Raw genomic sequence first — 23,213 nt, forward strand, 5'->3', positions numbered from 1 at the left:
TTCTTCGAGGATAACTGCAGACGAAAGTGACAGTCTTTCTTCGGGTTTCAGTCACGAAGACGTTTTCGACATCATCTGCAGTTCCCCTACTAACAAGTCCCCTGGGCCTGACGGCCTTCCCATTGAATTTTATAAAAAGTTCTGGCACATACTAGGAGAGAAGATCACAGACATGGTGAACGAGGTCTTGCAGGGGCAGTCTGTTCCAGGAGAGTTTAAGGAATGTAAACTTGTTCTCCTCCCTAAGACCAGAGGTGGAAAATCTGTAACAAATCTTCGGCCGATATCACTACTGAATTCCGATTACAAGATTGTAGCTCGTGCAGTTAAGATGAGGTTTCTGCCGCTCACTTCCACCCTACTTTGCAAACAGCAGACATGTGCTTTTCGGCGGACTATACTGCAAACGGTCGCCTTTTATAGGGATATTATTGCGCTAGCTGACGCCAGCAACGTAAGATGTGGTCTGCTCTTTCTGGATTTTTTTAAGGCATTTGATCGTGTCAATCACACGTACCTACTAGAGACACTGCGGCGCTTGGGCTTTTTACCGTCCGCGATCGCAATGATAAAGAATGTGGCCATCGGAATCACTGCAAAAATTTCCGTAAATTCGCAACTCACGAAACGGCTCCTAATCGACAGAGGAGTCCCTCAGGGCAGCCCCTTGTCGATGTTGCTGTTCGTCATTTCGCTCGAGCCGCTCCTCACGCACCTGCAGGCGAAGCTTAGTGGTTTAACGATCTCAGGAGTGAAGTCCGTAACAGGAGCCTATGCGGATGATGTTGGGATTGTTATCAGCGATCAGTCTGACGTCACTGAGCTTGAAGCTGTCCTCAAGACCTACTGTCAGGCGTCTGGAGCACACATAAATGAACAGAAAAGCAAGTTTTTAAATCTGCGAGGCCTTGATCGTCTTCAAATTTCATGTGCCACACACGTCAGTGAACTTAAAGCTCTAGGGATAGTGTTGAAGGCGTCAACATTAAACATGACGGCAGCGAACTGGAGGGATGTGGCTCAAAAAATCAACGGTGCGGTTATTGATAACTACCACAGAAGTCTGAACCAATTTGACAGAATTACGTTGATTAATACGTGTGTTTTATCTAAGGCCTTCTACACGGCGCAGGTTCTTCCTCTTCCTGCAGGAGTGGCTCAACAAATCATGTCAACGGTTACGAAATTTCTATGGAAAGGCGAGATCTTTCGTGTATCTGCACGAACAGCAGCGCTACACCCTACGCATGGAGGGATGGGATTGGTTGACATACGGAGCAAAGCACTGGCTCTGTACGTGTCACGTACGGCGGAAATCATACAGAAGGAACCTCATGGTCTTACGGCACAGTTATTTCATGCTGTCCGGCCACACAGTCTTGAACCTCCGCTGAATGTTCAACCTATTTGTTACCGGCTTAAGCATATCAGAGAGTATTATCTCGAGTATAGCTACCTTAGTCACCAGTTACGGCAAACTCAGTCTTTAACGGCAAAAGCCATTTTGGCGGAAAGGAGGGAACACGAAAGCCAGAATCCGATTGTTAACAAATATAGTGGAGTAAAATGGGATACAGTATGGCGAAACGTTGGTTCCACTGTTTTGAGCTCGGATGCTCGTACTGCGTGGTACAAAGCAGTCAATAATATAATAAGTACCAATGAGCGACTCCACCGGATAGGACTGAGTGCTACCGACCTCTGTCTTCACTGCGACCTCCTAGATACCGTGCTGCACAGGTGCACCTGTGGGGAACGTCTCCACAACTGGAACTGGATTCAGCAACAAGTCGCACTTATCACTCGCAGTGTTCCCGGAAATGTCCAGGCGATGATGATCTATCGACCTGATTTTAAGTTTTACCCACAGACGAAAAATAACGCTGTGAGCTGGTTACTGGGTAATTATTCTAGTTATATCTTTAACAAACTTGGCGATGATGATCCTGTCCAATTCAAAATGCATATGGCAATCGAATTTCACAAAACACTTCAATACAAGAATCATGGCAAGAACTTTGGAAATATGCTTAACATTGTCTTCGAGAAAATGGGAATAGGGTAGTGTACCGGGTATGTGGGGGTGAATTGGGACACGGAGCACCTGTAGTGCCGCGAAGAGGCCCCACTGCTTCTGCGCCGTGTCCTGACTTCAGCCACTGCGCCTCGGTACCTCCCTCCAACGGTGAACATGGATCAGCGGAATACACTTGGATCCGAGATGAGACACAATAATGTTTTTTCTTTCTTCTTGAACACATTGTTCACGGTGCTCCCCAAAGGAGGGGATTTGTTTATTTTTTCTTTTAAAAAAAAATAACGAAAAAAAAATACAAAAAAAATTTCAAAAAAGTAAACATAAAGAAAAATTAACAAACACTTTCAAAACAATTGCCAACATAAAACATAGAACAAGTATAGGACAATTATCAACAAATAATGGGAAAATATTTAATAGAGCTGTGGAACAAAGTTGCATAACAAAAGTACCAAAAAAACATAAAAGAACAAAAAATGGATAAGGCGTCAAAAAAAAAAAAACAAAGAAAAAAAAAAGTGGTTAAGGCGTTGAAAAAAAAAAGTGGAAAAAAAAGCTCAGTTGGGGAAAAAAAAAAGTGGTTAAAAAAAAAAAAAAAAGTGGCTAGGATACCTGGCTCTCACCCAGGAGGCCCGGGTTCAAAGACAATAAAAAAAAAAAAGTGGCTAGGATACCTGGCTCTCACCCAGGAGGCCCGGGTTCGATTCCCGGTACCGGAAGTGCGCGTTTTTGTTGCTCCTCTTATGCGACTTGTCTCGACAAAAAAAAAAAAAAACAAAAAAAAAAAAAAAAGTGGCGCAATTGGTTAGCGCACGGTACTTATAAGGCAGTAGCCGTGAGCAATGCCGGGGTTGTGAGTTCGAGCCTCACCTGGGGCATACTTTTATTTCGTAGCAGCTGACTCTGAAAGCATCGGGACGCGAGAGTTGAGATGTATCACCTGCTTGAGAAACATAAGTGTGCGTGCATTATAGTCACCGATCGCGTGTTCCTCGGTAGTATAGTGGTTAGTATCCCCGCCTGTCACGCGGGAGACCGGGGTTCGATTCCCCGCCGGGGAGGTGCGATTTTTATATCTTGAAAGTTGCACGCGTGGCCCGAAAGGACATTAACGTTGCGATCAAGGAATGTAGTTACTGCAAAATCATAAGAAAGTCTGCGTCTTAGGAAGTGTTTCTCGCATTCTTCACACGACGTCGTCGTTTCACGACTTACAGGGGTTGCTGTTGACGCTGAATCAGCTCACCCCAGGCTTAATGATCGAGCTCGAGGCACCCAAGAAAAAGAATAATTTTAGCAGAGCGTGGTTTCGATCCACGGACCTCTGGGTTATGGGCCCAGCACGCTTCCACTGCGCCACTCTGCTGCGTGGAGCCGTCCGCGCTCTTCGGTGCGTGACATGGGACACTTGGAAAGCGTTGTCTGCGTCGGTTTCCCGCGCCTACCGTTTAATTAAGTGCGTAACATCTCTCAGCTTGACTTGTCTCGACTTTGCTCGACTGACGCTGCGCTGACGCTTGCATGAAGCGATATTTACCGCAATCGTCTCGAGATGCAGCTGCGAGATGCTCAGGATTAACATTGCACTCCACGAAGGTGGAGACATTCGAATCCACTGCCTAGCTACGCGCCCGCAACTAACAAAATGCCGACCCTGCCAGGATTCGAACCTGGAATCTTCTGATCCGTAGTCAGACGCGTTATCCGTTGCGCCACAGGGCCACTGTTTGCGTTTTCTATCACGAGGCGGGTGCACATCGCAAAGCAACGTGTTCTCCGTGGCTCGGCAACTGCATGTCGTCCACTGACAACGGCGCCGCGGCCACTCTGGTCTTGCGCACTCTGCAGGGAGCTGCCAAGGAAGGCATCTCTCCTCCAGCTGCTCGGCCACGGTGCGCCTGCACGGCTTAGAGCTTGCCACACATCTGCCCTCGCTGTTGGACAGGTAGCAGAAGGCAAGGCGCGCGTTTTTCTGCATTTTTTTTCGGCGAGGACAAGCGGTTGATATGCTTGTAAGTGTAGCATATGAAGCAAGAATCGAATGAGGCATTCGTAGACAGGTGCTAAATTCGCAGTATGGCCGCAGGTGACGATCTTATGACGGGTGTGCAGCCACAACAGGTTGGCAGCAAAGTGAGTATCGCTAACTGAAAGCTCTCTGCTGTATCCCCAGTGGCGCAATTGGTTAGCGCACGGTACTTATAAGGCAGTAGCCGTGAGCAATGCCGGGGTTGTGAGTTCGAGCCTCACCTGGGGCATACTTTTATTTCGTAGCAGCTGACTCTGAAAGCATCGGGACGCGAGAGTTGAGATGTATCACCTGCTTGAGACATATAAGTGTGCGTGCATTATAGTCACCGATCGCGTGTTCCTCGGTAGTATAGTGGTTAGTATCCCCGCCTGTCACGCGGGAGACCGGGGTTCGATTCCCCGCCGGGGAGGTGCGATTTTTATATCTTGAAAGTTGCACGCGTGGCCCGAAAGGACATTAACGTTGCGATCAAGGAATGTAGTTACTGCAAAATCGTAAGAAAGTCTGCGTCTTAGGAAGTGTTTCTCGCATTCTTCACACGACGTCGTCGTTTCACGACTTACAGGGGTTGCTGTTGACGCTGAATCAGCTCACCCCAGGCTTAATGATCGAGCTCGAGGCACCCAAGAAAAAGAATAATTTTAGCAGAGCGTGGTTTCGATCCACGGACCTCTGGGTTATGGGCCCAGCACGCTTCCACTGCGCCACTCTGCTGCGTGGAGCCGTCCGCGCTCTTCGGTGCGTGACATGGGACACTTGGAAAGCGTTGTCTGCGTCGGTTTCCCGCGCCTACCGTTTAATTAAGTGCGTAACATCTCTCAGCTTGACTCGTCTCGACTTTGCTCGACTGACGCTGCGCTGACGCTTGCACGAAGCGATATTTACCGCAATCGTCTCGAGATGCAGCTGCGAGATGCTCAGGATTAACATTGCACTCCACGAAGGTGGAGACATTCGAATCCACTGCCTAGCTACGCGCCCGCAACTAACAAAATGCCGACCCTGCCAGGATTCGAACCTGGAATCTTCTGATCCGTAGTCAGACGCGTTATCAGTTGCGCCACAGGGCCACTGTTTGCGTTTTCTACCACGAGGCGGGTGCACATCGCAAAGCAACGTGTTCTCCGTGGCTCGGCAACTGCATGTCGTCCACTGACAACGGCGGCGCGGCCACTATGGTCTTGCGCACTCTGCAGGGAGCTGCCAAGGAAGGCATCTCTCCTCCAGCTGCTCGGCCACGGTGCGCCTGCACGGCTTAGAGCTTGCCACACATCTGCCCTCGCTGTTGGACAGGTAGCAGAAGGCAAGGCGCGCGTTTTTCTGCATTTTTTTCGGCGAGGACAAGCGGTTGATATGCTTGTAAGTGTAGCATATGAAGCAAGAATCGAATGAGGCTTTCGTAGACAGGTGCTAAATTCGCAGTATGGCCGCAGGTGACGATCTTATGACGGGTGTGCAGCCACAACAGGTTGGCAGCAAAGTGAGTATCGCTAACTGAAAGCTCTCTGCTGTAGCCCCAGTGGCGCAATTGGTTAGCGCACGGTACTTATAAGGCAGTAGCCGTGAGCAATGCCGGGGTTGTGAGTTCGAGCCTCACCTGGGGCATACTTTTATTTCGTAGCAGCTGACTCTGAAAGCATCGGGACGCGAGAGTTGAGATGTATCACCTGCTTGAGACACATAAGTGTGCGTGCATTATAGTAACCGATCGCGTGTTCCTCGGCAGTTCGCCGGCGGACGGCGTGGAGGTAGGACGTAGTGTGGTGTGCGCTGCGCCGTCTGTGCTTCCGCGTGGTAAGTCTTGCGCTTGCTGCGGCTTAAACCTCTGTTATAGAACGCTTCGAGAAGTAATGAGTAGCATGCAGTGATGGCTCAACCAAGTCGAAAAGATACGTTGAAACTTACTTTTGATCCTCGATATGCCAGACCGAAGTCGTTTGAAGTAGAAAATTGGTTAGAAGAAGATGTGAAGCTTTCCTTTAATGATGTAATTGGGATCCACCTGTCGATTGTGGCTTGTGTCGTGTTTGTTAAAATGCGTAGTTCCGAGTTGTGCGAGAAAATAGTTGAGTCTTCCGGAGGTGTCATGAAATTTAAGCACTCAGATGGAAACGTTGGTGAAGTCACCGTTGCACATGCTGGTTTTGGCATTCGCACGATTCGAATCTTCGAGTTACCCTTTGAGATTACAACAGACCAAATTAATGCTGTAATTTCGCCCTTTGGGAAAGTGCTCAGCAACTTTGCCGAGAAATGGTCAAGCGCGCATAAATTCCCAGTACTAAATGGCGTACGGCAGCTTCGTGTAGAGTTACAAAAGCACATCCCGTCGTACATCAATGTCTGCGGATATAGAGGGATTGTAATTTATGACGACCAACCGCGAACCTGTGCCGCCTGTAACAAGCCTGGGCACGTTCGCGCAGAATGTATACAGCGGCGCGTAGCACAGCTGCCGGCCGGCGAGGCCGCTAGGCCACCGGCGATGACAACACTGCCAGGAACCTACGCCGCCGTGGCACGCGAACGGCCGACTGTCTCCTCAGCCCCTGAATCGTGTGCAAATACAAATTCTCTAAACACTGGAATTCCGATGGACGTCAGTGCCGTCATAGCTGAAGACTTACAAGAGTCCCGCCAATCTACGGAAACAGTTGAAGTTCCACCGACACAAGCGCCTGCAATTGTGAAGGCAGCAGATCCACCGGAAGCTGAAGACCGACACACCTTGCAGGAAAGCGACACTAACTTGGATGCTGAAGAAAGTCCGTCGAGAGGCAATTCTCCGAAGAAAAATAAGAAACGCCGGCTGGCGCGCAAAGGTGCAGAGGAGACAGCTCCCATACTTCGACAAAAAGCGAAGGAAATAGGCAGTACCTTAAGCCAACAGATCTGTAGCAACACGAAAGCGACACCAGTTTCTGTGGAGCGTTCCCCTTCTGCGCTGGAAAAACGAGACGTCCAAGGAAAACCAACAAAGACAGCCTCCAACCACCCTCAAGAAACGAGTCACTCTCATGAAGCTTCACTCGTCCCACCCACGACGACAACCTCAACCAGCTGGGCAGACGAAAGCGACCATAACAATCCCGACGCTGAAATGACAGAAATTTCAGAAACTAAGACAGACTGTAAGCTAGCCCCACAGGTGGCTGATATCTTCAATGACGACGTCTCCGCGAACGAACATTCTAAAGAACAAGGACACACCGCTGAAACATTTGCTACCGGTGAATATTATTAAGACGCGTTTTAAAGCTGACGTTTGCGACACAAAACGGAAGAATGTTTTTTAAAGTTAGATCAAGTAGAACGAAGAATGTCTGACCTACAAGCATACAAAATCGCGACAGTAAACCTTAATAAGATTCATAGTTCCTTTAAACTACAGAACTTAAAAGATTTTATATACGCTTCTGACAGTGACATTATACTTTTACAAGAAGTGACAGACATTGAGCTTGGTAACGTACCTGGCTACAACGCCATTACAAACCCAGGGCATGGAGCGGAAATGGGCACGGCTCTGCTCACAAAGGAGGGCATAGTAGTCCAAGATGTAGTAAAACTACCAAACAGTAAAGGCATAGCGGCCACAATAAACAAAATACGACTAATTAACGTGTATGCCCCTTCAGGATCCAGTAACAGGCACCGCAGAACGGAGTTCTATAAAGAAGAAATTGTCCCACTATTTGGAACTCGATATGAACACCTTATCCTAGGAGGGGATTTTAATTGTGTTTTGCATGCCAAAGACCAAACTCCCAATTTCAACAAGTGTACTGAACTGGAACGTATAGTTAATGACTTACGACTAATAGACTCATGGGAACATATGCACGGTGCAGCCCCTGGCTTCACCCACGCCACAAGTCACTCGGCGAGCCGTCTCGACAGGATATATGTCACGCACAATTTGAAACACCTCATTTTGCAGTCCGAAGTATGGCCTACCGTTTTTTCCGATCATGCTGCATACATATGCACAATCAATCTGATAAAACAAGGGACATTCAGAGGTAGAGGCACATGGAAGCTCAATGTATCACATCTGGAAGACCATGCTTGTCAGGAGGCATTTCACAAGGTATGGAGAGAGTGTGAAAGCAAATTTAGCTCGTACAACTCTGGCACTGACTGGTGGCTGAAGCATGCCAAACCTAAAATACGGAGGTTTTTCATAAACTACTCCAAAGACAAAAACTTTTGGTACAAATCAACTATAGAATTTTACTTTCAGTGTCTAAGGGATTTGTACAAGTGCAATGCAACAGTTGTGGACAACCACGAAAGAATTAACAAAATTAAAGCAAAAATTTTAGCACTACGGCGTAAACAACTGGAAGGCTACCAAATAAGGTCGCGTGCCCAGAACATAGCCCAGCACGAGGTTACTTCCATTTATCATGTCATTCGTGAAAGCAAAAGGGCGTCTCGCAAGATATTATCTGAAATAACAACTGATGATGGAAGGAAGCTGACGAAGCAAAGAGAGATTAAAGAGGCAATCGTACAGCATTTTGAATCCTTAATGTCTAGTCAGCCGGTTGACGAACAGCTTCAAGACGAGTTAATGATCAACCTCCAGGGCAAAGTATGCCACGCGGAAGCACAGACTCTCCTCTCGGAAGTGACTGAAGAAGATGTCGAAGAAGCTATATATGGAAGCACGAAAAATAAGGCTCCAGGGGCAGATGGAATTCCAGCAGAATTTTATCGCAGATTCAGTGGCCTCGTTAAAGGCAAGTTTACCCTCATCTGCAACGAACTGCTAAACCCTGCGAATGACATCCCGAAAGAATTTCGTGAGGGACTCGTAGTGCTAGTGCCAAAAACTACGAATACGAAATCTGTAAGCGCTCTGAGGCCAATTACGCTTTTAAACAGCGATTACAAAATCTTTGGCCGCATCCTCGCTCGCAGGCTGAAAACCACAATGACCAGCGTCACTGGCCCTTATCAAACAAGTGTGGGCAAAGACAGAAGAATTCTCCAGACCCTCTGTGATTACAGGGACCTAATCTCAACGGCCGACGTCTGCAAAATAAAATGTGCACTCATCTCACTCGACTTTGACAAAGCCTTCGACAGAGTTAACCATAGTTTTCTCCTTCGCACCATGGGCGCAATGGGCTTCCCACCTCGATTCATTGCGGTAGTAAGAAATACATTAACAAACAATTCAGCTAGATTTGTCATCAATGGACACATTAGCCGTTCAATTGACGTCACCAGCTCCATTAGGCAAGGGTGTCCAATGTCAATGGCACTCTTCGCCATCGCCATCGAGCCCCTGCTTGCCTCCCTTATGAAACATCTACAAGGACTACAAATACATGGAGAAAAGATCGTGTGCAAGGCATACGCTGATGATGTTGGCTTCCTAGTCGTGAATGGCGCTGAAGTACAGAGCGCACTACGAATAGTAACAAAATATGAACAGGCATCTGGTGCAAAACTTAATAGAACAAAGTCGGGGATTTTCAACATCGGCCGTGGAATTGGGACGCAAACGCAGGATCTGTTACGCGAGCTTGTAACCATGAAATGTCTCGGCATAGATTTTAAAAGAAATATCAAGCACACTATTGCTGCGAATTATCGAAAATTACTTAACAGCATACGCGCCTCTGTAGAAGCACATAGTATTAGGAAACTCGATGAACTTCAAAAAGTAACAGTGGCAAATGTATACATCACATCCAAAGTTAATTATGTAGCACAAGTTCTGCCACCACCTGCGACTTTGTTGAAAAGCATCGCATCTGCACTAGGACACTTTGTGAGCCGCGGACGTATTTTCAAAGTCAAATATGACATTCTGATGCTCCCTACGAAATGTGGTGGGTTAAATCTTACCGATGTCAGCAAAAAAGCGCAAGCCTTATACCTTGCTACCACATACAAACACTGGAAAGAGCCAAGTGGTACCCTTGCTGCACATTTGTTAAACGAAATAACTCCTGCTGACGTCAGTGCACCTATAAATGTCCAACACATACCCAACGGACTATACCACTTGAAATACTTTTTCGTAGAATACAGCTATATACAGGCAAGGATTCCTGGGAAAGACATCATGAAAGTTAAAGAACATTATAATAACTTGATGAAAGACAAACCCAGAAACGACATAGAACAAAAGTATCCTTGTTATAACTGGGAAACAATATGGGAAAATATTCACTGCCGGAACTTGCCAACGTATGTCAAATCGACCTGGTACTTTGCTGTAAACAGAAAAATTACGACGAACTCTAAACTTCACTCTATTCGATTGGCCGAGTCACCGCTGTGTCCATTATGTAAAATACCAGATACCGAAGAGCATAGATTGCTGTGTGACAGGGTAAAAGAAATATGGCTCTACATAAGACAAAAGATAGCGAGCATCAGCAGAACTACGCCCAACGCCGTTACGCCTGCTGAATTTTTAACCCCTGACGGTATACCTTACCCTAAAACAAAACGAAATGCAATTAACTGGTTGAAAGGCCAAACGATGCATTACGTCCTAACAAAGGAATCAAGCAATAGGGAGGACTTCTGGGTATACCTTACAACTGAGCACCACAAGTTGATGTGTACTAAAAAATACAAAGAAAATTACGCAAACTTTTTAACTAAAACAATCCTGTAACCAATAGAAATGCGTAATTTACATTGCACATCCAAGCATTTCGTATATTAGACGAATGATTTTTGGTTAAAGTTTGTATTTCAAGTAGCAGGAGGACGATTTCCAACAGAATGTAGTCAGAGAAGATCATCAGTATAGACCACTTAAGCCTATGTGTATCTATTACTTTGGTTTCGGGGAAACAGTGATGAAACTGGTATACACCATTTATTTAGTTTCTGTCTTTCTTTCTTTTTCTTTTCGCAAGAAGACACATTTATGTTAATTAAGTGTAAAATCAAGCAGAAGAAGCCTATTTTACTTCATTACCTTCTGAAAAAGGAAATTATACTTAACAGGAATAATGAGTTTGCTTCTTTCCGTTTTTCCACGCACGGAGAACGAAATTTACAGATGCAGTTACATTTCCACAACAATTATGAGACTGCCTTCTCCATGGACATTACATTTATTTTTATTCAAGCCATGTTGCAAACAAAGGCAACAGAAGGGGCATACTTCGTTCGTCGTTCAGAAGAAGCGCGTTTCCACATCATCAAGTTACATTCATTCTTAAAGGCGGAGAAGCCGGGCCGAGAAGGCAACACTTGGCGAGCGTAAAGGATGGAGGATGGGTTGAAGGGGAGGAAGGAGACCCAACAAAAAGAAAAAAAAAAAAAAAAAAAAAAGGTAGTATAGTGGTTAGTATCCCCGCCTGTCACGCGGGAGACCGGGGTTCGATTCCCCGCCGGGGAGGTGCGATTTTTATATCTTGAAAGTTGCACGCGTGGCCCGAAAGGACATTAACGTTGCGATCAAGGAATGTAGTTACTGCAAAATCGTAAGAAAGTCTGCGTCTTAGGAAGTGTTTCTCGCATTCTTCACACGACGTCGTCGTTTCACGACTTACAGGGGTTGCTGTTGACGCTGAATCAGCTCACCCCAGGCTTAATGATCGAGCTCGAGGCACCCAAGAAAAAGAATAATTTTAGCAGAGCGTGGTTTCGATCCACGGACCTCTGGGTTATGGGCCCAGCACGCTTCCACTGCGCCACTCTGCTGCGTGGAGCCGTCCGCGCTCTTCGGTGCGTGACATGGGACACTTGGAAAGCGTTGTCTGCGTCGGTTTCCCGCGCCTACCGTTTAATTAAGTGCGTAACATCTCTCAGCTTGACTTGTCTCGACTTTGCTCGACTGACGCTGCGCTGACGCTTGCACGAAGCGATATTTACCGCAATCGTCTCGAGATGCAGCTGCGAGATGCTCAGGATTAACATTGCACTCCACGAAGGTGGAGACATTCGAATCCACTGCCTAGCTACGCGCCCGCAACTAACAAAATGCCGACCCTGCCAGGATTCGAACCTGGAATCTTCTGATCCGTAGTCAGACGCGTTATCCGTTGCGCCACAGGGCCACTGTTTGCGTTTTCTATCACGAGGCGGGTGCACATCGCAAAGCAACGTGTTCTCCGTGGCTCGGCAACTGCATGTCGTCCACTGACAACGGCGCCGCGGCCACTCTGGTCTTGCGCACTCTGCAGGGAGCTGCCAAGGAAGGCATCTCTCCTCCAGCTGCTCGGCCACGGTGCGCCTGCACGGCTTAGAGCTTGCCACACATCTGCCCTCGCTGTTGGACAGGTAGCAGAAGGCAAGGCGCGCGTTTTTCTGCATTTTTTTCGGCGAGGACAAGCGGTTGATATGCTTGTAAGTGTAGCATATGAAGCAAGAATCGAATGAGGCATTCGTAGACAGGTGCTAAATTCGCAGTATGGCCGCAGGTGACGATCTTATGACGGGTGTGCAGCCACAACAGGTTGGCAGCAAAGTGAGTATCGCTAACTGAAAGCTCTCTGCTGTAGCCCCAGTGGCGCAATTGGTTAGCGCACGGTACTTATAAGGCAGTAGCCGTGAGCAATGCCGGGGTTGTGAGTTCGAGCCTCACCTGGGGCATACTTTTATTTCGTAGCAGCTGACTCTGAAAGCATCGGGACGCGAGAGTTGAGATGTATCACCTGCTTGAGACACATAAGTGTGCGTGCATTATAGTAACCGATCGCGTGTTCCTCGGTAGTATAGTGGTTAGTATCCCCGCCTGTCACGCGGGAGACCGGGGTTCGATTCCCCGCCGGGGAGGTGCGATTTTTATATCTTGAAAGTTGCACGCGTGGCCCGAAAGGACATTAACGTTGCGATCAAGGAATGTAGTTACTGCAAAATCGTAAGAAAGTCTGCGTCTTAGGAAGTGTTTCTCGCATTCTTCACACGACGTCGTCGTTTCACGACTTACAGGGGTTGCTGTTGACGCTGAATCAGCTCACCCCAGGCTTAATGATCGAGCTCGAGGCACCCAAGAAAAAGAATAATTTTAGCAGAGCGTGGTTTCGATCCACGGACCTCTGGGTTATGGGCCCAGCACGCTTCCACTGCGCCACTCTGCTGCGTGGAGCCGTCCGCGCTCTTCGGTGCGTGACATGGGACACTTGGAAAGCGTTGTCTGCGTCGGTTTCCCGCGCCTACCGTTTAATTAAGTGCGTAACATCTCTCAGCTTGACTTGTCTCGACTTTGCTCGACTGACGCTGCGCTGACGCTTGCACGAAGCGATATTTACCGCAATCGTCTCGAGATGCAGCTGCGAGATGCTCAGGATTAACATTGCACTCCACGAAGGTGGAGACATTCGAATCCACTGCCTAGCTACGCGCCCGCAACTAACAAAATGCCGACCCTGCCAGGATTCGAACCTGGAATCTTCTGATCCGTAGTCAGACGCGTTATCCGTTGCGCCACAGGGCCACTGTTTGCGTTTTCTATCACGAGGCGGGTGCACATCGCAAAGCAACGTGTTCTCCGTGGCTCGGCAACTGCATGTCGTCCACTGACAACGGCGCCGCGGCCACTCTGGTCTTGCGCACTCTGCAGGGAGCTGCCAAGGAAGGCACCTCTCCTCCAGCTGCTCGGCCACGGTGCGCCTGCACGGCTTAGAGCTTGCCACACATCTGCCCTCGCTGTTGGACAGGTAGCAGAAGGCAAGGCGCGCGTTTTTCTGCATTTTTTTCGGCGAGGACAAGCGGTTGATATGCTTGTAAGTGTAGCATATGAAGCAAGAATCGAATGAGGCATTCGTAGACAGGTGCTAAATTCGCAGTATGGCCGCAGGTGACGATCTTATGACGGGTGTGCAGCCACAACAGGTTGGCAGCAAAGTGAGTATCGCTAACTGAAAGCTCTCTGCTGTAGCCCCAGTGGCGCAATTGGTTAGCGCACGGTAGTTATAAGGCAGTAGCCGTGAGCAATGCCGGGGATTTGAGTTCGAGCCTCACCTGGGGCATACTTTTATTTCGTAGCAGCTGACTCTGAAAGCATCGGGACGCGAGAGTTGAGATGTATCACCTGCTTGAGAAACATAAGTGTGCGTGCATTATAGTCACCGATCGCGTGTTCCTCGGTAGTATAGTGGTTAGTATCCCCGCCTGTCACGCGGGAGACCGGGGTTCGATTCCCCGCCGGGGAGGTGCGATTTTTATATCGCGAAAGTTGCACGCGTGGCCCGAAAGGACATTAACGTTGCGATCAAGGAATGTAGTTACTGCAAAATCGTAAGAAAGTCTGCGTCTTAGGAAGTGTTTCTCGCATTCTTCACACGACGTCGTCGTTTCACGACTTACAGGGGTTGCTGTTGACGCTGAACCAGCTCACCCCAGGCTTAATGATCGAGCTCGAGGCACCCAAGAAAAAGAATAATTTTAGCAAAGCGTGGTTTCGATACACGGACCTCTGGGTTATGGGCCCAGCACGCTTCCACTGCGCCACTCTGCTGCGTGGAGCCGTCCGCGCTCTTCGGTGCGTGACATGGGACACTTGGAAAGCGTTGTCTGCGTCGGTTTCCCGCGCCTACCGTTTAATTAAGTGCGTAACATCTCTCAGCTTGACTTGTCTCGACTTTGCTCGACTGACGCTACGCTGACGCTTGCACGAAGCGATATTTACCGCAATCGTCTCGAGATGCAGCTGCGAGATGCTCAGGATTAACATTGCACTCCACGAAGGTGGAGACATTCGAATCCACTGCCTAGCTACGCGCCCGCAACTAACAAAATGCCGACCCTGCCAGGATTCGAACCTGGAATCTTCTGATCCGTAGTCAGACGCGTTATCCGTTGCGCCACAGGGCCACTGTTTGCGTTTTCTACCACGAGGCGGGTGCACATCGCAAAGCAACGTGTTCTCCGTGGCTCGGCAACTGCATGTCGTCCACTGACAACGGCGGCGCGGCCACTCTGGTCTTGCGCACTCTGCAGGGAGCTGCCAAGGAAGGCACCTCTCCTCCAGCTGCTCGGCCACGGTGCGCCTGCACGGCTTAGAGCTTGCCACACATCTGCCCTCGCTGTTGGACAGGTAGCAGAAGGCAAGGCGCGCGTTTTTCTGCATTTTTTTCGGCGAGGACAAGCGGTTGATATGCTTGTAAGTGTAGCATATGAAGCAAGAATCGAATGAGGCATTCGTAGACAGGTGCTAAATTCGCAGTATGGCCGCAGGTGACGATCTTATGACGGGTGTGCAGCCACAACAGGTTGGCAGCAAAGTGAGTATCGCTAACTGAAAGCTCTCTGCTGTATCCCCAGTGGCGCAATTGGTTAGCGCACGGTACTTATAAGGCAGTAGCCGTGAGCAATGCCGGGGTTGTGAGTTCGAGCCTCACCTGGGGCATACTTTTATTTTGTAGCAGCTGACTCTGAAAGCATCGGGACGCGAGAGTTGAGATGTATCACCTGCTTGAGAAACATAAGTGTGCGTGCATTATAGTCACCGATCGCGTGTTCCTCGGTAGTATAGTGGTTAGTATCCCCGCCTGTCACGCGGGAGACCGGGGTTCGATTCCCCGCCGGGGAGGTGCGATTTTTATATCGCGAAAGTTGCACGCGTGGCCCGAAAGGACATTAACGTTGCGATCAAGGAATGTAGTTACTGCAAAATCGTAAGAAAGTCTGCGTCTTAGGAAGTGTTTCTCGCATTCTTCACACGACGTCGTCGTTTCACGACTTACAGGGGTTGCTGTTGACGCTGAACCAGCTCACCCCAGGCTTAATGATCGAGCTCGAGGCACCCAAGAAAAAGAATAATTTTAGCAGAGCGTGGTTTCGATACACGGACCTCTGGGTTATGGGCCCAGCACGCTTCCACTGCGCCACTCTGCTGCGTGGAGCCGTCCGCGCTCTTCGGTGCGTGACATGGGACACTTGGAAAGCGTTGTCTGCGTCGGTTTCCCGCGCCTACCGTTTAACTAAGTGCGTAACATCTCTCAGCTTGACTTGTCTCGACTTTGCTCGACTGACGCTACGCTGACGCTTGCACGAAGCGATATTTACCGCAATCGTCTCGAGATGCAGCTGCGAGATGCTCAGGATTAACATTGCACTCCACGAAGGTGGAGACATTCGAATCCACTGCCTAGCTACGCGCCCGCAACTAACAAAATGCCGACCCTGCCAGGATTCGAACCTGGAATCTTCTGATCCGTAGTCAGACGCGTTATCCGTTGCGCCACAGGGCCACTGTTTGTGTTTTCTACCACGAGGCGGGTGCACATCGCAAAGCAACGTGTTCTCCGTGGCTCGGCAACTGCATGTCGTCCACTGACAACGGCGGCGCGGCCACTCTGGTCTTGCGCACTCTGCAGGGAGCTGCCAAGGAAGGCACCTCTCCTCCAGCTGCTCGGCCACGGTGCGCCTGCACGGCTTAGAGCTTGCCACACATCTGCCCTCGCTGTTGGACAGGTAGCAGAAGGCAAGGCGCGCGTTTTTCTGCATTTTTTTCGGCGAGGACAAGCGGTTGATATGCTTGTAAGTGTAGCATATGAAGCAAGAATCGAATGAGGCATTCGTAGACAGGTGCTAAATTCGCAGTATGGCCGCAGGTGACGATCTTATGACGGGTGTGCAGCCACAACAGGTTGGCAGCAAAGTGAGTATCGCTAACTGAAAGCTCTCTGCTGTAGCCCCAGTGGCGCAATTGGTTAGCGCACGGTACTTATAAGGCAGTAGCCGTGAGCAATGCCGGGGTTGTGAGTTCGAGCCTCACCTGGGGCATACTTTTATTTCGTAGCAGCTGACTCTGAAAGCATCGGGACGCGAGAGTTGAGATGTATCACCTGCTTGAGACACATAAGTGTGCGTGCATTATAGTAACCGATCGCGTGTTCCTCGGTAGTATAGTGGTTAGTATCCCCGCCTGTCACGCGGGAGACCGGGGTTCGATTCCCCGCCGGGGAGGTGCGATTTTTATATCTTGAAAGTTGCACGCGTGGCCCGAAAGGACATTAACGTTGCGATCAAGGAATGTAGTTACTGCAAAATCGTAAGAAAGTCTGCGTCTTAGGAAGTATTTCTCGCATTCTTCACACGACGTCGTCGTTTCACGACTTACAGGGGTTGCTGTTGACGCTGAATCAGCTCACCCCAGGCTTAATGATCGAGCTCGAGGCACCCAAGAAAAAGAATAATTTTAGCAGAGCGTGGTTTCGATCCACGGACCTCTGGGTTATGGGCCCAGCACGCTTCCACTGCGCCACTCTGCTGCGTGGAGCCGTCCGCGCTCTTCGGTGCGTGACATGGGACACTTGGAAAGCGTTGTCTGCGTCGGTTTCCCGCGCCTACCGTTTAATTAAGTGCGTAACATCTCTCAGCTTGACTTGTCTCGACTTTGCTCGACTGACGCTGCGCTGACGCTTGCACGAAGCGATATTTACCGCAATCGTCTCGAGATGCAGCTGCGAGATGCTCAGGATTAACATTGCACTCCACGAAGGTGGAGACATTCGAATCCACTGCCTAGCTACGCGCCCGCAACTAACAAAATGCCGACCCTGCCAGGATTCGAACCTGGAATCTTCTGATCCGTAGTCAGACGCGTTATCCGTTGCGCCACAGGGCCACTGTTTGCGTTTTCTATCACGAGGCGGGTGCACATCGCAAAGCAACGTGTTCTCCGTGGCTCGGCAACTGCATGTCGTCCACTGACAACGGCGCCGCGGCCACTCTGGTCTTGCGCACTCTGCAGGGAGCTGCCAAGGAAGGCACCTCTCCTCCAGCTGCTCGGCCACGGTGCGCCTGCACGGCTTAGAGCTTGCCACACATCTGCCCTCGCTGTTGGACAGGTAGCAGAAGGCAAGGCGCGCGTTTTTCTGCATTTTTTTCGGCGAGGACAAGCGGTTGATATGCTTGTAAGTGTAGCATATGAAGCAAGAATCGAATGAGGCATTCGTAGACAGGTGCTAAATTCGCAGTATGGCCGCAGGTGACGATCTTATGACGGGTGTGCAGCCACAACAGGTTGGCAGCAAAGTGAGTATCGCTAACTGAAAGCTCTCTGCTGTAGCCCCAGTGGCGCAATTGGTTAGCGCACGGTAGTTATAAGGCAGTAGCCGTGAGCAATGCCGGGGATTTGAGTTCGAGCCTCACCTGGGGCATACTTTTATTTCGTAGCAGCTGACTCTGAAAGCATCGGGACGCGAGAGTTGAGATGTATCACCTGCTTGAGAAACATAAGTGTGCGTGCATTATAGTCACCGATCGCGTGTTCCTCGGTAGTATAGTGGTTAGTATCCCCGCCTGTCACGCGGGAGACCGGGGTTCGATTCCCCGCCGGGGAGGTGCGATTTTTATATCGCGAAAGTTGCACGCGTGGCCCGAAAGGACATTAACGTTGCGATCAAGGAATGTAGTTACTGCAAAATCGTAAGAAAGTCTGCGTCTTAGGAAGTGTTTCTCGCATTCTTCACACGACGTCGTCGTTTCACGACTTACAGGGGTTGCTGTTGACGCTGAACCAGCTCACCCCAGGCTTAATGATCGAGCTCGAGGCACCCAAGAAAAAGAATAATTTTAGCAAAGCGTGGTTTCGATACACGGACCTCTGGGTTATGGGCCCAGCACGCTTCCACTGCGCCACTCTGCTGCGTGGAGCCGTCCGCGCTCTTCGGTGCGTGACATGGGACACTTGGAAAGCGTTGTCTGCGTCGGTTTCCCGCGCCTACCGTTTAATTAAGTGCGTAACATCTCTCAGCTTGACTTGTCTCGACTTTGCTCGACTGACGCTGCGCTGACGCTTGCACGAAGCGATATTTACCGCAATCGTCTCGAGATGCAGCTGCGAGATGCTCAGGATTAACATTGCACTCCACGAAGGTGGAGACATTCGAATCCACTGCCTAGCTACGCGCCCGCAACTAACAAAATGCCGACCCTGCCAGGATTCGAACCTGGAATCTTCTGATCCGTAGTCAGACGCGTTATCCGTTGCGCCACAGGGCCACTGTTTGCGTTTTCTATCACGAGGCGGGTGCACATCGCAAAGCAACGTGTTCTCCGTGGCTCGGCAACTGCATGTCGTCCACTGACAACGGCGCCGCGGCCACTCTGGTCTTGCGCACTCTGCAGGGAGCTGCCAAGGAAGGCACCTCTCCTCCAGCTGCTCGGCCACGGTGCGCCTGCACGGCTTAGAGCTTGCCACACATCTGCCCTCGCTGTTGGACAGGTAGCAGAAGGCAAGGCGCGCGTTTTTCTGCATTTTTTTCGGCGAGGACAAGCGGTTGATATGCTTGTAAGTGTAGCATATGAAGCAAGAATCGAATGAGGCATTCGTAGACAGGTGCTAAATTCGCAGTATGGCCGCAGGTGACGATCTTATGACGGGTGTGCAGCCACAACAGGTTGGCAGCAAAGTGAGTATCGCTAACTGAAAGCTCTCTGCTGTAGCCCCAGTGGCGCAATTGGTTAGCGCACGGTAGTTATAAGGCAGTAGCCGTGAGCAATGCCGGGGATTTGAGTTCGAGCCTCACCTGGGGCATACTTTTATTTCGTAGCAGCTGACTCTGAAAGCATCGGGACGCGAGAGTTGAGATGTATCACCTGCTTGAGAAACATAAGTGTGCGTGCATTATAGTCACCGATCGCGTGTTCCTCGGTAGTATAGTGGTTAGTATCCCCGCCTGTCACGCGGGAGACCGGGGTTCGATTCCCCGCCGGGGAGGTGCGATTTTTATATCGCGAAAGTTGCACGCGTGGCCCGAAAGGACATTAACGTTGCGATCAAGGAATGTAGTTACTGCAAAATCGTAAGAAAGTCTGCGTCTTAGGAAGTGTTTCTCGCATTCTTCACACGACGTCGTCGTTTCACGACTTACAGGGGTTGCTGTTGACGCTGAACCAGCTCACCCCAGGCTTAATGATCGAGCTCGAGGCACCCAAGAAAAAGAATAATTTTAGCAAAGCGTGGTTTCGATACACGGACCTCTGGGTTATGGGCCCAGCACGCTTCCACTGCGCCACTCTGCTGCGTGGAGCCGTCCGCGCTCTTCGGTGCGTGACATGGGACACTTGGAAAGCGTTGTCTGCGTCGGTTTCCCGCGCCTACCGTTTAATTAAGTGCGTAACATCTCTCAGCTTGACTTGTCTCGACTTTGCTCGACTGACGCTACGCTGACGCTTGCACGAAGCGATATTTACCGCAATCGTCTCGAGATGCAGCTGCGAGATGCTCAGGATTAACATTGCACTCCACGAAGGTGGAGACATTCGAATCCACTGCCTAGCTACGCGCCCGCAACTAACAAAATGCCGACCCTGCCAGGATTCGAACCTGGAATCTTCTGATCCGTAGTCAGACGCGTTATCCGTTGCGCCACAGGGCCACTGTTTGCGTTTTCTACCACGAGGCGGGTGCACATCGCAAAGCAACGTGTTCTCCGTGGCTCGGCAACTGCATGTCGTCCACTGACAACGGCGGCGCGGCCACTCTGGTCTTGCGCACTCTGCAGGGAGCTGCCAAGGAAGGCACCTCTCCTCCAGCTGCTCGGCCACGGTGCGCCTGCACGGCTTAGAGCTTGCCACACATCTGCCCTCGCTGTTGGACAGGTAGCAGAAGGCAAGGCGCGCGTTTTTCTGCATTTTTTTCGGCGAGGACAAGCGGTTGATATGCTTGTAAGTGTAGCATATGAAGCAAGAATCGAATGAGGCATTCGTAGACAGGTGCTAAATTCGCAGTATGGCCGCAGGTGACGATCTTATGACGGGTGTGCAGCCACAACAGGTTGGCAGCAAAGTGAGTATCGCTAACTGAAAGCTCTCTGCTGTATCCCCAGTGGCGCAATTGGTTAGCGCACGGTACTTATAAGGCAGTAGCCGTGAGCAATGCCGGGGTTGTGAGTTCGAGCCTCACCTGGGGCATACTTTTATTTCGTAGCAGCTGACTCTGAAAGCATCGGGACGCGAGAGTTGAGATGTATCACCTGCTTGAGAAACATAAGTGTGCGTGCATTATAGTCACCGATCGCGTGTTCCTCGGTAGTATAGTGGTTAGTATCCCCGCCTGTCACGCGGGAGACCGGGGTTCGATTCCCCGCCGGGGAGGTGCGATTTTTATATCGCGAAAGTTGCACGCGTGGCCCGAAAGGACATTAACGTTGCGATCAAGGAATGTAGTTACTGCAAAATCGTAAGAAAGTCTGCGTCTTAGGAAGTGTTTCTCGCATTCTTCACACGACGTCGTCGTTTCACGACTTACAGGGGTTGCTGTTGACGCTGAACCAGCTCACCCCAGGCTTAATGATCGAGCTCGAGGCACCCAAGAAAAAGAATAATTTTAGCAGAGCGTGGTTTCGATCCACGGACCTCTGGGTTATGGGCCCAGCACGCTTCCACTGCGCCACTCTGCTGCGTGGAGCCGTCCGCGCTCTTCGGTGCGTGACATGGGACACTTGGAAAGCGTTGTCTGCGTCGGTTTCCCGCGCCTACCGTTTAACTAAGTGCGTAACATCTCTCAGCTTGACTTGTCTCGACTTTGCTCGACTGACGCTACGCTGACGCTTGCACGAAGCGATATTTACCGCAATCGTCTCGAGATGCAGCTGCGAGATGCTCAGGATTAACATTGCACTCCACGAAGGTGGAGACATTCGAATCCACTGCCTAGCTACGCGCCCGCAACTAACAAAATGCCGACCCTGCCAGGATTCGAACCTGGAATCTTCTGATCCGTAGTCAGACGCGTTATCCGTTGCGCCACAGGGCCACTGTTTGTGTTTTCTACCACGAGGCGGGTGCACATCGCAAAGCAACGTGTTCTCCGTGGCTCGGCAACTGCATGTCGTCCACTGACAACGGCGGCGCGGCCACTCTGGTCTTGCGCACTCTGCAGGGAGCTGCCAAGGAAGGCACCTCTCCTCCAGCTGCTCGGCCACGGTGCGCCTGCACGGCTTAGAGCTTGCCACACATCTGCCCTCGCTGTTGGACAGGTAGCAGAAGGCAAGGCGCGCGTTTTTCTGCATTTTTTTCGGCGAGGACAAGCGGTTGATATGCTTGTAAGTGTAGCATATGAAGCAAGAATCGAATGAGGCATTCGTAGACAGGTGCTAAATTCGCAGTATGGCCGCAGGTGACGATCTTATGACGGGTGTGCAGCCACAACAGGTTGGCAGCAAAGTGAGTATCGCTAACTGAAAGCTCTCTGCTGTATCCCCAGTGGCGCAATTGGTTAGCGCACGGTACTTATAAGGCAGTAGCCGTGAGCAATGCCGGGGTTGTGAGTTCGAGCCTCACCTGGGGCATACTTTTATTTCGTAGCAGCTGACTCTGAAAGCATCGGGACGCGAGAGTTGAGATGTATCACCTGCTTGAGAAACATAAGTGTGCGTGCATTATAGTCACCGATCGCGTGTTCCTCGGTAGTATAGTGGTTAGTATCCCCGCCTGTCACGCGGGAGACCGGGGTTCGATTCCCCGCCGGGGAGGTGCGATTTTTATATCGCGAAAGTTGCACGCGTGGCCCGAAAGGACATTAACGTTGCGATCAAGGAATGTAGTTACTGCAAAATCGTAAGAAAGTCTGCGTCTTAGGAAGTGTTTCTCGCATTCTTCACACGACGTCGTCGTTTCACGACTTACAGGGGTTGCTGTTGACGCTGAACCAGCTCACCCCAGGCTTAATGATCGAGCTCGAGGCACCCAAGAAAAAGAATAATTTTAGCAGAGCGTGGTTTCGATACACGGACCTCTGGGTTATGGGCCCAGCACGCTTCCACTGCGCCACTCTGCTGCGTGGAGCCGTCCGCGCTCTTCGGTGCGTGACATGGGACACTTGGAAAGCGTTGTCTGCGTCGGTTTCCCGCGCCTACCGTTTAACTAAGTGCGTAACATCTCTCAGCTTGACTTGTCTCGACTTTGCTCGACTGACGCTACGCTGACGCTTGCACGAAGCGATATTTACCGCAATCGTCTCGAGATGCAGCTGCGAGATGCTCAGGATTAACATTGCACTCCACGAAGGTGGAGACATTCGAATCCACTGCCTAGCTACGCGCCCGCAACTAACAAAATGCCGACCCTGCCAGGATTCGAACCTGGAATCTTCTGATCCGTAGTCAGACGCGTTATCCGTTGCGCCACAGGGCCACTGTTTGCGTTTTCTACCACGAGGCGGGTGCACATCGCAAAGCAACGTGTTCTCCGTGGCTCGGCAACTGC

At 50.2% G+C, this 23,213-nt stretch overlaps 34 non-coding genes across 34 annotated transcripts; 17 read left to right on the top strand and 17 right to left on the bottom strand.

Annotated features, from left to right (window-relative positions):
* Positions 1 to 3,027: 3,027 nt before the first annotated feature.
* Trnad-guc (transfer RNA aspartic acid (anticodon GUC)) lies at positions 3,028 to 3,099 on the top strand. Its single transcript has one exon. It is a non-coding gene; the product is annotated as a tRNA-Asp (tRNA).
* Positions 3,100 to 3,332: 233 nt separating this feature from the next.
* Trnam-cau (transfer RNA methionine (anticodon CAU)) lies at positions 3,333 to 3,404 on the bottom strand. The gene has a single exon. It is a non-coding gene; the product is annotated as a tRNA-Met (tRNA).
* A 283-nt stretch (positions 3,405 to 3,687) lies between these two features.
* On the bottom strand, positions 3,688 to 3,760 carry Trnar-acg (transfer RNA arginine (anticodon ACG)). Its single transcript has one exon. It is a non-coding gene; the product is annotated as a tRNA-Arg (tRNA).
* A 444-nt stretch (positions 3,761 to 4,204) lies between these two features.
* Positions 4,205 to 4,296, top strand: Trnai-uau (transfer RNA isoleucine (anticodon UAU)). Its single transcript is given in 2 exon segments — positions 4,205 to 4,242; positions 4,261 to 4,296. It is a non-coding gene; the product is annotated as a tRNA-Ile (tRNA).
* Positions 4,297 to 4,407: 111 nt separating this feature from the next.
* On the top strand, positions 4,408 to 4,479 carry Trnad-guc (transfer RNA aspartic acid (anticodon GUC)). Its single transcript has one exon. It is a non-coding gene; the product is annotated as a tRNA-Asp (tRNA).
* A 233-nt stretch (positions 4,480 to 4,712) lies between these two features.
* On the bottom strand, positions 4,713 to 4,784 carry Trnam-cau (transfer RNA methionine (anticodon CAU)). The gene has a single exon. It is a non-coding gene; the product is annotated as a tRNA-Met (tRNA).
* A 283-nt stretch (positions 4,785 to 5,067) lies between these two features.
* Positions 5,068 to 5,140, bottom strand: Trnar-acg (transfer RNA arginine (anticodon ACG)). Its single transcript has one exon. It is a non-coding gene; the product is annotated as a tRNA-Arg (tRNA).
* A 443-nt stretch (positions 5,141 to 5,583) lies between these two features.
* Trnai-uau (transfer RNA isoleucine (anticodon UAU)) lies at positions 5,584 to 5,675 on the top strand. The gene is given in 2 exon segments: positions 5,584 to 5,621; positions 5,640 to 5,675. It is a non-coding gene; the product is annotated as a tRNA-Ile (tRNA).
* A 6,006-nt stretch (positions 5,676 to 11,681) lies between these two features.
* Trnam-cau (transfer RNA methionine (anticodon CAU)) lies at positions 11,682 to 11,753 on the bottom strand. The gene has a single exon. It is a non-coding gene; the product is annotated as a tRNA-Met (tRNA).
* Positions 11,754 to 12,036: 283 nt separating this feature from the next.
* On the bottom strand, positions 12,037 to 12,109 carry Trnar-acg (transfer RNA arginine (anticodon ACG)). The gene has a single exon. It is a non-coding gene; the product is annotated as a tRNA-Arg (tRNA).
* A 443-nt stretch (positions 12,110 to 12,552) lies between these two features.
* On the top strand, positions 12,553 to 12,644 carry Trnai-uau (transfer RNA isoleucine (anticodon UAU)). The gene is given in 2 exon segments: positions 12,553 to 12,590; positions 12,609 to 12,644. It is a non-coding gene; the product is annotated as a tRNA-Ile (tRNA).
* Positions 12,645 to 12,755: 111 nt separating this feature from the next.
* Trnad-guc (transfer RNA aspartic acid (anticodon GUC)) lies at positions 12,756 to 12,827 on the top strand. Its single transcript has one exon. It is a non-coding gene; the product is annotated as a tRNA-Asp (tRNA).
* Positions 12,828 to 13,060: 233 nt separating this feature from the next.
* On the bottom strand, positions 13,061 to 13,132 carry Trnam-cau (transfer RNA methionine (anticodon CAU)). The gene has a single exon. It is a non-coding gene; the product is annotated as a tRNA-Met (tRNA).
* Positions 13,133 to 13,415: 283 nt separating this feature from the next.
* On the bottom strand, positions 13,416 to 13,488 carry Trnar-acg (transfer RNA arginine (anticodon ACG)). Its single transcript has one exon. It is a non-coding gene; the product is annotated as a tRNA-Arg (tRNA).
* Positions 13,489 to 14,134: 646 nt separating this feature from the next.
* On the top strand, positions 14,135 to 14,206 carry Trnad-guc (transfer RNA aspartic acid (anticodon GUC)). The gene has a single exon. It is a non-coding gene; the product is annotated as a tRNA-Asp (tRNA).
* A 588-nt stretch (positions 14,207 to 14,794) lies between these two features.
* Trnar-acg (transfer RNA arginine (anticodon ACG)) lies at positions 14,795 to 14,867 on the bottom strand. Its single transcript has one exon. It is a non-coding gene; the product is annotated as a tRNA-Arg (tRNA).
* A 443-nt stretch (positions 14,868 to 15,310) lies between these two features.
* Trnai-uau (transfer RNA isoleucine (anticodon UAU)) lies at positions 15,311 to 15,402 on the top strand. Its single transcript is given in 2 exon segments — positions 15,311 to 15,348; positions 15,367 to 15,402. It is a non-coding gene; the product is annotated as a tRNA-Ile (tRNA).
* Positions 15,403 to 15,513: 111 nt separating this feature from the next.
* Positions 15,514 to 15,585, top strand: Trnad-guc (transfer RNA aspartic acid (anticodon GUC)). The gene has a single exon. It is a non-coding gene; the product is annotated as a tRNA-Asp (tRNA).
* A 588-nt stretch (positions 15,586 to 16,173) lies between these two features.
* Positions 16,174 to 16,246, bottom strand: Trnar-acg (transfer RNA arginine (anticodon ACG)). Its single transcript has one exon. It is a non-coding gene; the product is annotated as a tRNA-Arg (tRNA).
* Positions 16,247 to 16,689: 443 nt separating this feature from the next.
* Trnai-uau (transfer RNA isoleucine (anticodon UAU)) lies at positions 16,690 to 16,781 on the top strand. Its single transcript is given in 2 exon segments — positions 16,690 to 16,727; positions 16,746 to 16,781. It is a non-coding gene; the product is annotated as a tRNA-Ile (tRNA).
* Positions 16,782 to 16,892: 111 nt separating this feature from the next.
* Trnad-guc (transfer RNA aspartic acid (anticodon GUC)) lies at positions 16,893 to 16,964 on the top strand. Its single transcript has one exon. It is a non-coding gene; the product is annotated as a tRNA-Asp (tRNA).
* A 233-nt stretch (positions 16,965 to 17,197) lies between these two features.
* On the bottom strand, positions 17,198 to 17,269 carry Trnam-cau (transfer RNA methionine (anticodon CAU)). Its single transcript has one exon. It is a non-coding gene; the product is annotated as a tRNA-Met (tRNA).
* A 283-nt stretch (positions 17,270 to 17,552) lies between these two features.
* Positions 17,553 to 17,625, bottom strand: Trnar-acg (transfer RNA arginine (anticodon ACG)). Its single transcript has one exon. It is a non-coding gene; the product is annotated as a tRNA-Arg (tRNA).
* A 646-nt stretch (positions 17,626 to 18,271) lies between these two features.
* On the top strand, positions 18,272 to 18,343 carry Trnad-guc (transfer RNA aspartic acid (anticodon GUC)). Its single transcript has one exon. It is a non-coding gene; the product is annotated as a tRNA-Asp (tRNA).
* A 588-nt stretch (positions 18,344 to 18,931) lies between these two features.
* Positions 18,932 to 19,004, bottom strand: Trnar-acg (transfer RNA arginine (anticodon ACG)). The gene has a single exon. It is a non-coding gene; the product is annotated as a tRNA-Arg (tRNA).
* A 646-nt stretch (positions 19,005 to 19,650) lies between these two features.
* On the top strand, positions 19,651 to 19,722 carry Trnad-guc (transfer RNA aspartic acid (anticodon GUC)). Its single transcript has one exon. It is a non-coding gene; the product is annotated as a tRNA-Asp (tRNA).
* Positions 19,723 to 20,310: 588 nt separating this feature from the next.
* On the bottom strand, positions 20,311 to 20,383 carry Trnar-acg (transfer RNA arginine (anticodon ACG)). Its single transcript has one exon. It is a non-coding gene; the product is annotated as a tRNA-Arg (tRNA).
* Positions 20,384 to 20,826: 443 nt separating this feature from the next.
* Trnai-uau (transfer RNA isoleucine (anticodon UAU)) lies at positions 20,827 to 20,918 on the top strand. Its single transcript is given in 2 exon segments — positions 20,827 to 20,864; positions 20,883 to 20,918. It is a non-coding gene; the product is annotated as a tRNA-Ile (tRNA).
* Positions 20,919 to 21,029: 111 nt separating this feature from the next.
* Positions 21,030 to 21,101, top strand: Trnad-guc (transfer RNA aspartic acid (anticodon GUC)). Its single transcript has one exon. It is a non-coding gene; the product is annotated as a tRNA-Asp (tRNA).
* Positions 21,102 to 21,334: 233 nt separating this feature from the next.
* Trnam-cau (transfer RNA methionine (anticodon CAU)) lies at positions 21,335 to 21,406 on the bottom strand. The gene has a single exon. It is a non-coding gene; the product is annotated as a tRNA-Met (tRNA).
* Positions 21,407 to 21,689: 283 nt separating this feature from the next.
* Trnar-acg (transfer RNA arginine (anticodon ACG)) lies at positions 21,690 to 21,762 on the bottom strand. Its single transcript has one exon. It is a non-coding gene; the product is annotated as a tRNA-Arg (tRNA).
* Positions 21,763 to 22,205: 443 nt separating this feature from the next.
* On the top strand, positions 22,206 to 22,297 carry Trnai-uau (transfer RNA isoleucine (anticodon UAU)). Its single transcript is given in 2 exon segments — positions 22,206 to 22,243; positions 22,262 to 22,297. It is a non-coding gene; the product is annotated as a tRNA-Ile (tRNA).
* Positions 22,298 to 22,408: 111 nt separating this feature from the next.
* Positions 22,409 to 22,480, top strand: Trnad-guc (transfer RNA aspartic acid (anticodon GUC)). The gene has a single exon. It is a non-coding gene; the product is annotated as a tRNA-Asp (tRNA).
* Positions 22,481 to 23,068: 588 nt separating this feature from the next.
* Trnar-acg (transfer RNA arginine (anticodon ACG)) lies at positions 23,069 to 23,141 on the bottom strand. The gene has a single exon. It is a non-coding gene; the product is annotated as a tRNA-Arg (tRNA).
* Between the last annotated feature and the right edge of the window lie 72 nt (positions 23,142 to 23,213).

This window comes from Schistocerca nitens, chromosome 9, assembly GCF_023898315.1.
Source record: "Schistocerca nitens isolate TAMUIC-IGC-003100 chromosome 9, iqSchNite1.1, whole genome shotgun sequence".
Classification (NCBI taxonomy): Eukaryota; Metazoa; Arthropoda; class Insecta; order Orthoptera; family Acrididae; genus Schistocerca; species Schistocerca nitens.